We start from the raw sequence: 15889 nt of genomic DNA, 5'->3' as shown, positions 1-15889 counted from the left end.
TCAACTGTCTGTTTAAGTTCTAGAATCATATCGGTGAGGTCAGCTGTCGACCTGAGCTGCATTATTATAAAATACTACTACCGTTTGTTGTCGTGTGAGGCTCCCGGCAGTGGTTTAAAAAAATTTTTCTTGATGCATATGTCTAGGTCAGTTGTGTCACAAAATGTCCTACTATATAAAACAAAAATCGAAAAAAGCCTAAAAGATATGAAAAAATATATACATATATTGAGAGCTTGCTTCCAAAAGGCACAAAATCCATTGAAAAATAATGAATCACGGTAGCGCCTTTTGGAAGCAAGCTCTTCATAGCTGATATCACTTAGCGTCTATTTTTCTCACTAAACCATAACTTTAGGCGGCTTAGTCTGGAAACAATTTTATTATATCTATTGTTCACATTTTGCATAAATACAATACTTTATAATAATTATTATGATTACATTTTTTATATTGCTTGTAAACTCACATTTTAGAACTATATGAAAGTATAAGTTTCATCTGCAAATGGTAAATAATACCTAAGTGGCGTCGTCATTGTACTTCCTGGTCCGAGCACCCACATTATACTTTCAACTGCTCTTTTCTTGATTTAATTGTTTTTTTTTTGTGTGTGTGTGTGTGTGATTTCGGCTGATTTTGCTGCTTTAATCTACTGATTTGATATCAAGTCTAACAATATACTGGATTACACATGCTGTAGTTGTTTGAGATTTAGTTGGTATGAGCTAAATTTCAGGTATTAAGTTGTGTTAACGTTGAATTGGGCGAGGGAGCCTATACTGATATGCCGTTTCAGTTCCACGTTATGCCAACGTCGATATATATCATGGCTTTGACAGAGAAAGTATTATTCATCGCAGTCTTTCTGGTTTTCTTTTCCTCAAAGGAAGCAGTTTTTACTTGTCATTCAGTCTTCCAGCCCTTTCTTTCAAGGCGTGATAAGATATTTTAATGAATTTAGCATCCGACGCATTGTTGGTGAAGGAGCAAAGGTTGATGGCATGGATATCCATCCACTTGATTCCGGAAGCGACCTTTAAAATGTGATTAAACAAACTGAATTATTTTTATCTTTCTTTGAAGAATGGGGTCATGTCATTAAGTATCGTTTCACTTGTAGACTGAGACTTCCAAGAAAGAGGGAGAGAGAGAGAGAGAGAGAGAGAGACATGCAAACAGAGAGAGAGAGAGAGGGAGAAGAAGATAACAATTAATACAAATGTATAAATAGACGCGGAAAAGGAGAGATACTGAAAGAAAGAAGGGAAATGTAGGCGAGATAGAGAGAGAGAGAAGAGGGTTACAGAGACGAGTGGGTACAGAGAAATTAGAAGATAGATAAAAGAGAGAGATATGTAGAGAGAAAGAGATATATAGAGAGCGTATTTGTGTCATAGATGGAGAGAGAGAGAGAGAGAGTCAGTTATGAATACGGAATAGGGATATGGAGAGGGAGCGATACCGGGAGATAATGAACAGAAAAACAAACAGGAGGAGAGCTACAGACATAATAGCGAGCAAGATGATTAAAGAGATGATGGGAGGAGATAAGTATGAAGGAAAGAATATGGAAATTGCTGCCTTATTATTGTTGACGTGTGGTCATTGCCTACTTCTTGAGAAAAAAAAAACGAGAATGAGAGGTCATAACCAATAACGGAATAATGTCAAAAATCTCAGCTTACTACAAAAATGAGACAATATCCATCTTTGTTCCAAACTCAATTTTACCCATTTCTCTTACAATTATGTATCATTTGATTGAAACAGGGTGCCAAGCAAAATTAACAAGGTAAACATGACGACTATCATAAATGGCAGGACAAAATGAAAAAATCTCTGATTTGAGAGGAAAAGGTTTCGAAGCTTCGTCCATGGATTAAAAAGCCATGTTAACCCATTGTGTGCTTTGAGTGCGAGTTGGCACATAAGCCCTCATTAAGCCTCATACAAACAGTTTATCGTGATGGCACAGAAGGAGATACAAACGATGAATGTTTGATTAAAATCTGAGGTAATAATTCTTTTTACATCAGATTCCAACTACCTTCTTCCACCAGATGTTACCGGCTTAGATCTTTTGGTTATGTTTTTGCATTGTGATCACTGGCTACATCATGCAAAGAAACAAGAGTTACACCTGTCCGACTGATTTCAAGATTAGTTGGAAGACCTCCCTGGTACTTTGGTGTTTCCATTTATATAAATGTATCAGTACTGGTGTTTGTTTTCACTCACCAACATTAAGTTCATTGCCTTATAACAGAATAAGGAATTTTAAGATAGAGACGATTTAAATGTAAGACTGTGATCTGACTGAATTTAGGTGCGATCCTCTCAGGGGTGCAATTAATTACCCTTTTCCGAAATTTAAGAATAATTCTTTTATTATAATTACAATGAATCGTGATTTCATTGCTGTCAGATTTAAAAAAAAAAAAATTACTGACTTCATTTTGCATTTACATCCTCTCGAGCAAATGGTTATAATTACTTTTTTTTTTAATGAAAATGTATTTATATTGTCAGGAAATTTCAGTTCAGGAAGCATTCAGCAAAGCATAAAATACTATTTCCCCTACGGACCAATGGTAACGCTGTCACATATAGTGCAAGGGGTGTGGTGGACAGGCAATTGATTTTAACGCTGTCAGGTAGAACTGGTGTTTTTCAATACAGCAGAGGTATAGGATGTGCTTAGAGCGAGAGGGAGAGATAGGGAGGGAAAGAGAGACAAAAAGGTAGATATATATTTCAAAACGAATCACACCGAAGGCGCACGCTATTGTGTATGATGCCCAGGTTAACCATAGCACAACATTTTGCTGTCTGGCGTGGAATCACCATCGAAGCTAATAATAATCACAGAGCTGTCTGACGCGGGTGGCATCTGGATTACGGTAGATCGCTCCAAGCGCTGGTTTCGTAATTTCCCCGGGAAATTGGGAGTAGAATCCAACCATAAATTCAATAACGACGAGCTATCTCGGCTTACATATTTGAGGGTGGCGAGAGGTTCACGCAGCGGTTTGAAATGATGAAAAAAGGGGCGGGGTCTGTCGCTGTCGGATCGAGATAGTGAAGGGACAGCTCTGTCCTTCTGATTGGCGTACTTCCTCTGAAGAGGATAAAAGAGAGGGAGAGAGAGAGAGAGAGAGGAAGAAGAACTGGTGTATTAAGGGATGAAGATTCGACGCACTTCTCCATGCTACCCATATTAAATGTTTGGTACAAGTATAGTGTAAGTTAGACTTTGATTTATTGCTGTACATTACAGTCTGTATTTAGATTATGTGTATCATTTTCCCCAAATCTAATGTTGTGTGACGGATGAGTTTGATTTTATATATATATATATATATATATATATATATATATATATGCATGAATACTGATATCAAAATACATTACAATACATATATAACTAACTTTACATATATATAACTAAATACACATGTAAAGTATATTCATTTTAAACAATTTACCAATAAGATCTAAAAATACAATATGAAACGTTCTCCATTATTGATTAATTATCTATGGTAGGGTGCATTTCTATATTAATCAATTCAATATTACTCACCAAGTTTCTTAAAGTATAATTACTTGTATTTCTCATTAGGTTGCATCTATGTTCTGTCTACAACCACATTACATGTAGCCTACGTGTATGTGCGTATTAGTGGGCATAGTAATTTATATCTCAGCGTGTTTCAACCTGCGTTAGTTAGTAGGATCAAATTGCTTCCCGTGATAAACAATATTATATGCAAAGATATCAATGCTAACGCTAGGCGATCATGTTCTCTAATTTCACGCGCAGAATCAGATAACAGCCGCGATAATGATGGTTTTCTTGTCTAATCACGACCATCATGAGGATGCTTTAATATAGTTACAGAGTGGAATCAATCTAGGAGCAAAAGTTTTAGCCAGGTTGAATTCTTAGGCTTGATGGCGATGAATAAACGTCTTGTTTGAGGTGCTTGTTATAGGCCAGTGGTTTTTACAAACTCTCTCTGTTTGATCTAGTAGCATTCTTGTCAAAAAGATTATTTGTTTGTTTGTTTGCATTTATTTAGCTCCTCAAGTCAAAACAAAATACAGATACACTATTATGGAAATTAAATATAAACTTACTAGATTACATAGGAGTGAAACAAAATGAACAACTTCACGTAAACTACGACATAACAATCACAAAACATTAATGGGTTGTAGAAATCATAAAAGGCAATATTATTTGAATCAACAAGAAAAAAAAAAAAGAGACCTCAGTATTAGAATGGCTTGACTTGGCTGGCGGCCTCATGGGCAATTCAGCTCAGGCTTGCTTCTCACAAAAGGACGAGATGTGTTTAGTGGTATGTAGTGTAAGGAAGATGTACCAGTAAGGTAGAAACTGGTGCTATGCGCGCGCAGCATGTGCACTGGATGCTGTTCTGGAGCCATGTAATATCACCATTGTTCAAATTCAAATTCAAATTCAAATTCAAATGAATTTATTAGGAATTTTCTGCATCGAATTATTACAAATGAAATACAGTCATTTCTTTTTGTTTACAAGACAATCTAACATACAGTGTGTACATCCGAATATAAAACTGAGATATATACGTGTACAGATGAAATAAAAGAATATCATTAATATAAATACGATAATGCTAATTTAATAAGGCCAAAATCTTACCAAGGCTAAGTAAATTATGCAGTTATAATTCATTGAGTACATTGCATTAGAATGTACTGAGGAAAAGATCACTCCAAAGAAGTCCATTATGCAGTAAAGAACTGTATAAGCTCTTTTCTGCGATCTACTTCCACAAAACAACAGAAAACTACCAAACACGAGAGGTTGGTACCCTGCTCAGCTAGGCGCCCCTATCTGTCCTTAGAAAAGAAAAAAAATAATACTATCTGCTTGTCTGGTATAATGATTTTCGATGCGTTCCTGTGATGGTGAAAGAAGCATTTAGTGGTCACGATCGCACTTTATCGGCTCTCTCGATCACACAACAGGTGCAGGACGATAATTTTAGAGAGTGAAACGTCACGTTTCTTTGGTAGGTTTCCTTCAGGGGTCAGCTGGCTCGTACGTGTCAAAACATTTGGGCTTTAGTGTCGTGAATACGAGCTAATTCCTTTTCCATGTACCCGTTTTGATTTTTGTGCCTTTATGAATAACTCATGTTTTATGTCGTGTTTTCGTATAATCTAGAATTGCTCGTCTCTCTTGGAGATATCTTTGGAGGTAAACCTGCCAGCTTCATCCCGAAGATAGTGAAGGGATGCATGATAACAGATGGAAAATAAAATTAATTAAGCGCTTATACGATCTTCATAGTTATTAACAAAGAAGGTAACATAATGTCTAGGTGCCATCGGTAGCAAGTCTAATTTGTACTCAGTATCAGGAACTAGCTGCGAAATGGGAGTCCGAATATATCTGTACGTGCATTTGTAAAGTGGCGTTCGTCACGTTGTTAACCCACGGGGCTACAATGGTTAACCCATCCGATCAGACTTCTCACCGTGCCCGCTCTTCTTTCGTAAGCCAATCACATCACACAGCAGCTGCAAATCTGGCGCAGCGTTTAATATCACTTGTCCAACGTATCCCTATAGCGTCAAGTCCCTGGATCGTCGCTTTTGCCAGCACGTCCGTATGTGTGTATGAAATAAATATGTATCTCTGTGTGTGTGTGTGTGTGTGTGTGTATATGTAGGTATGTGTATGTGTGTATTTTGTGTTTCTTTATGTATGTGAAATTGGTGTGTGGTGTAGGTCTATGTTTAGGTGCATGATAGTGTGTTACATTATATGATACATTGTGTAAAACGTTCTGCACACTCAAAAAACCCTCATGACCTTCATCACAAAGCGTTTAAAATGTAGATGCTCATGATGTTAAGATATGACATGAATTATTGACATACACCAGTTTGTTGTATTATTGTATAAAACGTGCAATTTATTACTTGGAAGAACTCGTGACAGTCCTTTGAAGTGCCTGGGAACTGAATAAAACGGTAGATATTTAGATCACTACATCTAAATCAGATTCCTCGGCCTCCATTGGCTTTCCAGTCAATTTGACTGCCCCTCAAACAAGACTTGAAATGAGGAGTCATTTCCTACCTCAAAAAAGAGCATGGTGAAAAGTCATTTAAGCCCTCCCCCGCCCTCCACTCTCTCTCTCTCCCTCTCCCTCTCTGTCTCCCTCCCTCTCTCTCTCTCCCCCTCTCCCTCTCTCACTTTCTCTGTCAAAACGAGAGATGATGCCAACTCTCTTATGTGATTCGCCCCGGGGAACTATTAAGCATTGTAGTCAGGACACGATTTCAATCTAGGCACTCGAGAAGAACAAAGAGTTTGATATAAAATCTGAATGTTACGAATATAGAAATACATGTATAATTATCATTATGATAGAAAAGGAAAGCTCAAATATTCCTGTGAAGTGCAAAAGGCAGACACGAAGATAGAAAAGAAATTCTAAAGAGATATTACAGACAGAGGGCTTTATGAGAAACGGATATAGTTATTTACTCATCCACAAACTTCAAACACACAACATCAATGCATATGCAACGTATATATATATATATATACGTATATATATATATATATATACGTATATATATATATATAAATATATACGTCTTAGTTCGTGTGTGTGTGTGCGTGTGTGTGTGTTTATGTGAGTGTGGAGAGAGAGAGAGAAAAAAAGTGGTAAGTGGTTTTGGGTAACAGCCAGGAGTAATATTTTGGATGGTCACGCTCTCAGTTATTTTCAATTCTCAGAGGGATCGTTGCCAGGTCTATGATATTGGAATCTGTGGTAGGTAGCATAATATGACCACGTTTAGCATTCCAAGTTTCTTTTCACATTGTCTGCATGAATTCACACAAGAATTGGGGGACGTGCTTGCTTTACTACCCATGTCACCATAGGCGCCGGATTCGTCTCGCCTTGATACATCGGGTAGTACCGCTCTAGGGCAATATTTGTTTCTCCCAGGCATAAACTTTGATGGCAGTCAATCTTGGAGAAGGAGAGCAATCAATCATATCGATGCACGCTGGGTGTTCTCAGAACATATTTTCCTAATTGTCTGTAGTCAAGAGAGATTAATGGGTAGCGGGGACTTTCCTGATAGAAAGATAGGAAGAGAAAAATATACAACCTTTTACTTCGACAGTTTTTAAAGTACAGATTGTACGTGTCAGGTATGATATATTGTAAAATGCTACTCATGTTGTATTCATGTTTGTCATTAATGCTTCGACGTCAACGAACGCTCTATTGTTTGAGTCTTGATTCATTGACTTTATTTAGAAGTTGATCATGACCCTTTTGTGTGTAGGCTCTATTGTATAGAAGCTGATGATATATATATATATATATATATATATATATATATATATATATATATATATATATATATATATATATATTACCCCTCACAGAAGCAAAACCTGGAAGCTGATGTGGGCACAAATTTCACGTAGTGGGAGTGTGCGTTGGCGTGTGAGTGTATGTGCGTTCTTTTGGTGTTTGGTAACGGGGACACATATTAACACATAGGCCTCCTTCATTTATTTGCATATCCCCCCCCCCCACGTAAAAAAAGAAAAAGAATAAAAAAAAAACGGTTAAGCACTGATTATTTATTTGAAAGGGTGTACATGATAAAATTGTTTAACATCTACTCAAGACAACGCTTAGGCGCACTCCTTTGTTCTGTGAATAAAGGGGTGTAGGGACGAATACATGGGCTATGGGTTATCAAGAATTTGGATTTTACCTTTAGTAGAGCTATCGTCAGCTCTTCTCGTCGGTGAATCATTCCTATTCCTTTCATATAACACGATTTTGACATAGACCAAGAGTATGCGTCACGATGCAGCAACATTGTCAACGTTGACGTTCACGAGAATATATGCACAGTTCTTTTTCAATGGCAGCATGCTGCTATTTAAGGTTTACCGTGGACTTCACTGTGGCTTCCATGATTGATTGCCATATTATTTGATGGAACGGCTTGTCATGTGGAATCATGGATTCCATGGGCCAAACCTTGCCTCGTGCTCGAACCGCAAACCTGATTATAATTCACTTCAATTCAATTCAATCCAATTCAATTCAATTTAATTCAATTCATTTCAATTCAATTCAATTCAATTCAATTCAATTCTATTCTGTTCTATTCTCTTCTATTCAATACAAGTCGATTCAATTCTATTTTATTCCATATTTATTTTTCAGTTTGGGAGGGCTGTGAGACCGGGGGGGGGGGGGGTGTCAAGGTCAAGCCCCCCCCCCCCCCCCGAACGATTTTTTTTAAAGAGCCAAAAGTGTGGGTGTGTGTGTGGGGGGGGGGGGGCTGCAGCCCCCCCCCCCCCAGCCCCCCGCTTCCGCGGCCCCTGTATTCTATTCTAACATATTCTATTCTTTTCAATTCAGTCCAATTCAATTCAATTCAATTCAATTCAGTTCAACTCAATTTTATTCCATTTTTCAACAAGAACATATTTATTATACATAGCATTTACTTTAGTAACAGAGAATAAGGTAAGCAAATTTATGTGAAATAACGAGTATACAATAATTGTGAAATCTGAGAGTATCATTATACATTGCCATGGAAACTGCGATGACCAAAGTGAAGTAAACAATACGCAAAGTGCATAATGTTTATATCCGTTTACCATCATCATGTCTTATTTCTGATCTGTCCACTCTATCATTGAGGGCACAAGTCTAAACGTCAGGCATGATGTTTTACAAAAGAGCTGAAAATCAATAAGTATTAAGTATAGGTAAAGTGATTAGTACAAATTGGATTGACAGAGTACACAAGCTCTTCAAAAGAAGTATCAAAACAAGAATTACTTACTTAGATGTTAACATATATTGTAAGAAATGATAATTTATTGCGATTATTACACAATTTTCCAAATCTAAAGTACTTAGATTAAGTCATTTAAAGTGTTTGTTTGGAAGTGCTTGATATCTTTAATCTTTGAATATGGATTTTACGTCTGTGATATGTCAATGATTTTTTTTTTTTTTATATGTGTATGTTTGTGTGTGTGCGTTGGGTCCTATGTCTGTGTATTGAATATTATCCTCCTGTTTTCATTAGCATTATTTGTCTTGTACTCACCTTTTCCGCTTTGCGTATTCAATGTCTCTTGAAATAAAATTCGCATTTTCTTTTCCTGCACATATATCAAAATCATTTGATGATTTTCGTTATTTTAAAGGTATGTTATTGCGATGGTTCATAAACCAATAATGAAATAAGGTTCATTAATTAAAAAAATGAAAGATTAAGATCCTTATTTTTTTTTTTTCATTCATCGTGTTCATGGATTAATGAACCTTCAGAAAATTACCCCACGGAATAGCGAACCTTCAGAATGACGACCTGTAAGCCAAGTATTTGCCGATGCATGTTCGGGTACGATATTTTTGTCCTGGAACATAATTTCCTTTGACGGCGTTGGGAGAATGTGTTTTTTCTCATAATCACTTCTGGCGATGGCAACATTTCAAGCAAGCGGCTTTAATGAAAACATCCAGGGCGTCTCGACGAATTCAGTACCACCAACAAGACGTTAAACGTGTATGAGAAAACGTTTGACCTCTTATCTGCGGTACAGATCTGGGCAAGGACCTCGCACAACTGAGGATACAGTGTTCCAGATAAATGATGGAAGGGTTAAACAGTTGTTGATAAAATCGTCATTGTTTCGTTATTGTGCTAAGATCACGCGTCAGAGATTTACATTACTTTATTTTATTATTCAACACGTCTTGTAGAATCCTGTACGGAATATTAAAAAGAAAAAAAAAAGCGAGGTTGGACGACAAGAAAACAATAACTGTAAAAAATATTTTGAATACCAAACACTGACAATTTAAGATTCTACGTCAAATTTGCAGAAAAAAATTGATATGATGAAAAAAAGTTAATAAACAGATTTAAAAAGGTTGTGGTTACATTGATATTGTCAAATCGTCAGAACATACGTATACCATGATAACGATTAACTATCATACATAAAGGTATATGACTTTTGTGACGTTTATGACTACACCGAATGAAAAATAGAGCTTGCATCAAAATTATAAAAATATATTCCAGACAGGTGGATCTGAGGGGACGTATTGATTTTTTTAAGAATCTGTATGACGTATTCGTCTTTATGGTTTTGATAATGGACAGGAATATGTTGTCCCGATTTCATGTATTTGACGTCATTCTGACCAGATGTTGCCTTTCCTTCACTTATCAATTATTAACGGAAGGATGCCAAAACAGTACCGTGCCATTAACACCCATGAAGGTTCGACAAAGACGCCGCGGGGTTGGCGTGAATGCAGCCCAAACAACAAAACTTCCCCGCCAACTCAGCGTTGACCTTTCAAAGTCATTTGAAACGAGATCATGTCACAGAGAAGGCTCTGTGATTGTTAGGATTAGTTGCCGGTTTTATAGTCGACATTTTGTTTGTTACGTCTTTTGACGTCATCATGTAGGATGCTTGGCAGTGCGTCTTACCTCTTTGTTATGACTAAATGTTGGTATGATTGAGAACCCTTTCGCTAGGCATAGTAATAAATCACTGAACTCTTGAAGACTGGGTAGGACAAACAACCTGAATTACAGTCATGCTATGTAAATACACTTTGAAGCGATAATCGTAAATTATTGCTTTCCTTGAACGCGTCTTTTTGTTGTTGTTGGCAGCATTTCCCTCTAGTCTATTCAGATTTTGTAAAAGTTTTTTGAGTGACGTAAATTGCTCGTTAAAGCGAAAATCGTTCCACTTTTCCTTCATTAATTCTGAATATGCACATATTCTCCTGACGGCATCACGAAAAAAAAAAAAGGTAAGAAAATGAAGACATTTGAAAAAGGGAATATTACTGTCTTCGGCATTGTCAATTTGGAAGTTATTACACAACAGTTTGCGTTCAAAAGTCTTCTATGAAATATTTGCTATGATTTTTGTTGACTTTTATGATATATTAGCATTCCAACCAATCATAATTGCACTTCTCATCTTTGCATGGTTTTCTATACCCCAAACTAGTGGCAACAGAAAGAGTGTTAAGTTGTGGTTCAGCCGCGTGGCAGACTGCACTCCAAGGTAGTCTTGGCAAACCGTAATCTCTGTTGCAAACAAATCCTCCAAAACATTTTTTTTTTTTGGTCAGTTTAATTTTGTTTTTCATACCATCATGTCAAGTGACTGATACAAACATTGAACAGAGTATCTGCATACCAATTCATACGCAAATTTACCGTACATTGTTAAGTACTGGACATAATATGATAAAAAGGGAAAACGGGTACATTTCTGTTTTGCGTACATCTCTTTTTTTAAAATCAACTTTGCACTCTTTTGGCTATCATAATTAATATATACATCGTTTAATACTATTCATTTGTCATATAAATTACATGCATTCCTAATTGAAGGGAAATGTTGGAAATAAATCTTAATCAAAGACCGGTTTCATGGTTTGTTTCAACCATGGAATAGTCTGGTTCATAACACCGAAACTTCTTCAGGCATCTTTTCCATGTCCATCCACGGACTCAGTGTTTTGCGACGGCATTTAACGTTATAGACTGCGACCCCTGAAATGTAAAATTGTAGTGAATTCCTTTAAAGGGGATGGCTAGTAACTGATCAGTGGGAATCAGTGGGAATGCTGGGGATGATTGTTCCGATCCTTGTGGGATTCATTTAAGAGTACATTATATATCTATTGTTGTGTGAAAATTATTTGCTTCAGAATGGTCTCATATTCAAGTAATGTGCAGTTTAATGTTTCCAGGTTAGCACGCCTGTACAGTGACGGAGCATTAAACTGCACATTACTTGAATATGAGACCATTCTGAAGCAAATAATTTTCACTCAACAATAGATATAATAATGTACTCTTAAATGAATCCCACAAGAATTGGAACAATCATTCCCCAGCATTCCCGCTGATTCCCACTGATCAGTTACTATCCATCCCCTTTAAGTAAGTGCACATGACTTTGTTCAAATCCTGTAACTTCATCGGAGCCGTCTTGGCACTTTTTGATCCCATGTGTAGGGAGCAAATGGAACTCGTCAATCACTCGCATGCATTTGTTTGTTTTCGCTTCGGTATGTAGCAAACAGTCGTTCTCTAGAAGGCATTTAGATCGAGGAGGAAAAAATCTCTTTGGAGGAATCATGTTCTGCTCGTTGTCCTACATATTTTAGAGCTAAGGACTGGTGCGGAGATTTCAATGTCCACTGCTGTGTTTTAGTGTATTCTTTTTCTTTGTTCTTTTTTTTTTGATACTCTTGTTCCTGTGGTATAGTGTACATACAGTCATTGAGGAAGTGTGTTCATTGTGTTACACTGTGGAAACATTAAATTTGCAAGGAGAAATAGCAGACTTTGTATAGCATATTCTGTTTATGCTGTACACTCCTTCGACACGAAATGTTTCAACATCTGGTAGTTCCATGCTTTAATATATCAAAAAAGAAATCGAGGAAATCATCATTTTGTAATAGACAAATAATAAAACACAGAGCAAAATACGGGAAGCACTGGTCTCCACGAAGTCAGACGGCATACCTTTTTCTTACGGCAGCAACTGGTTTCCGAAGGAGTGATTTGAGTGGAGTCGTTGTGTACAAGGAAGGAAATAAAATCTTGCCATGAATATCCTTTCAGAGGTCCTAGAGTGTCGTTCCTTCCCACCTATTCGATACACTACTTGATTTCCCGGTGCCCAACGCCATTATTGTATCTGAAATTTATCCGCCATTTAGTTCCTTTTAGGAGCTAGTTGGTGAATTCAATCGCCACTGCAGCCGTACAGTGCAAACGATAGCCCTATTTCATTTGTGCTTTTTTTAAGGGAAGAAAATTAAATCGCACAGTCACAAAGAGTGTCATCACAAAAATCCTCGAAAAAAGAAACACTTTGCTTGAACGACTTTTATTGACCCCCTTGAGTACTGTATCTCGATTACCCGAGATTTCGGCTTTGTGCCTCTTTTCCTCTTAGTAGGCAAAATATGGAGGGGATATTTTTTCTTCCTTTCAGGATAGAATAGACGACATTGTGATGCAAAGGCCGTCACTATTGTAGCTGCAATTGTAACCGCATGCCTAATGCGCTTGCATTAATTGTAAGGCCGTTCTGCCCTAGACAATATAGGGTGCACACTATACGGACGCCGGCGCTCGTGCAAATGTGTTAACTTCGTTGGTTGCTATGATAGAACTTTATGTTACCCCAATTACAAGGAGGAAGATAATGGCTAAGAGTGCGTTTCCGCAGTGAAATGAGATAAACAGAATCCGAAAACACGGTTTCTGATGAGAATGTGAAGCAGATCGAGATTCTAATTCGAGAATCATGTGACGATTCTGGAAATCGTTACAGGCAAATATTTTGAGAGAAGTAGAAGGAGAGAGAGAAAGAGAGATGGAGTGGTAGATCTGCTTACATACTGTGTTTATCATTGAGTCAATGGGAGTAGAAAGGAGTTCTTTGATAACTTCCCAAACTCATCAATGCTCACGTTTGTGGATACCATTACAACGAAACAACCCTTCACCTGCTTGACACTTGCTGTGATAGATCAAAAGATGCAAGATGAGAAAAACAGCGTGTCATCTTCGCATTGACAAGGAAATTGACAACGTATTTTCATAAGGGACAATAGAGAGAGAGATATATATATATATAAAAAGATAGATAGATAGATAGAAGCGGATGGGAGAGAAGAGAAGGATATCTGTCTTCTTTCAGCATTCCAGTCTTTATTCAGGCGGACATCATCACTCAAAGTGAAGAGATCACGTCTGGATGGCATTACGCTGGCAAATTTTTTGCGAACTTCCCGCTCAATGCAATTTATTTCCCGGAGCTATTTACTGTGTGACAACAGTCGAGCTGTATAACATGTCCTCCAGCAATGTCCAATGGCAGTTATTACCTCCCATGATGCACAACAATACTATTTATGATGTGATCTGCTGGGATGAACAGAAAAAGAACAATTCAGAAAAATTTGACTTGAATTACGACATAATGTTACATCCTGCTTAACGATGTGGCATGTGCGTGACTACTGTTAAGGAGGTAATTTCGGGATAATTTGATATTCCCTATCGCTAGAGGAAAAAGGCAAGTGAGGACATGAAAGGAAAAAAAGAGAATCTTCGTACTATATTCGTTCTTTTTGAACATAAGGCCGGGGAAGTTCAGACGAATGTGATACTTGGAGGAAGCACAATGAAACACATTGAATTTGAATGCTCAGAGCTCCGAGTGTTTTGAAAGCGATCCGTTTGGTATACCTTCACGCACGCAGTGAGAGCTGTTTTGTCAGTTCCTAGCTACCACCTATTGTGCTCTCTACGAGGATTAAATCCAGTAAAGGGAGCAGCGCACATTTCGGTAAAAGTTTCTAAGAGACAGCCATGCGCACAGCCAGCAAACCACTCGGATAAACGGAAAAATCTGTGACAAATCGCACATTAAACCAGTGAATAGATGAGTGGATCTCTAATGTAACAAGAAATATAAAAGTTATTCTGCCTTCAAGATTTCAAGCAGAATGAGGTTGTGACTGGAAGTACTGGAAGAGGTAAGAAACGATTTCCTTTTTCATCGACAACTGATTGAAGGCTCTTCTAAGTGGCCCGATGTCTTTGTTGTTATCCGTTACACACACAACATCAGCTCCCATGAAGTTCCCACCGCTCCACATTGATACTTCCATTCATGCATTTTATGAACTTGCTGTTTACAGCGAGACATAATCATAGTGGATATTGAGATCTTGATAGACCGAAAGAGGTATTTCTTGTCATCATTATTATAGTAACAGACGGAACGAGCTCCGAGCTGCCCGCAGGATTTGTATTCATTGTTCCATATTCCACCTTTTCGTACAAATTTTACATTCCATTTGATTTCGAGAATAAGTTTAACACAAGACAGTCATTTTGAGATGTATATGAGGAAATATGAATAGAGCGTCACGTGTAGGATGTAGGTTCCATAGTAATAATATAAGCGTTCAGTGCAATGTGCAGTGGCGGAAATTGACGAAACATGGGAGAACATAGATGTCGAGAATGTAAAAAAAAAAAAATGTGTAATACACCAAGTATTACGTAATGCTCATAATTGTTAAACTTCCGGTACCAATGATAAATAAGTAACAGCCCTGCTGGAGAGAATACAGTGTCCCACAGTGTGAGAAACACAGTGTGAACACAATGTGAACACAATGTGAACACATTGTGAACACAGTGTGAAATCTCATCACACTATTAAATTACAGCGTTTTAACAGTGTGAACACATCGTGAATCATAAATTCACAGAGTTACACAGAACGTTACCATGTGAACACTACTCTGTGAAAACCAAACCACATTGTGAAATCATCTCCACACTGTTAAATTCGAGAGTTTTCATATAGTCGACTATGTGACCACACTGTGAACACACTGTGGGACACTGTGTTCTTTCCAGTAGGGAATGTAGTCAACCAAATGATGTCAACAGAGAGAGGTTTATGGTAAGGGAACTAAACGTACAGTTTTACGAAATTAGTTTTTAGTTTTGCTTAAAGAAACTTAGAGATTTCAGAACTTAGATTTCAGGAAATAAGAGCAACCATTGTTAAAGAAAACAAACACCAAGCCATTCTTGAATGAAACACGTACAGTGTATTTAGAAGAGAAATGATGATATTCTATACTGTAAAGAAAATAAATTTCACGAAAGCTACGGACGGTGCTATTATATTTACATTGCTATTTTGTGTTAGAGATCATGAGAACACTGTAAAACA

Source organism: Diadema setosum, chromosome 16 (genome assembly GCF_964275005.1).
Source record: "Diadema setosum chromosome 16, eeDiaSeto1, whole genome shotgun sequence".
NCBI lineage: Eukaryota > Metazoa > Echinodermata > Echinoidea > Diadematoida > Diadematidae > Diadema > Diadema setosum.
This window is presented reverse-complemented; position numbering follows the sequence as displayed.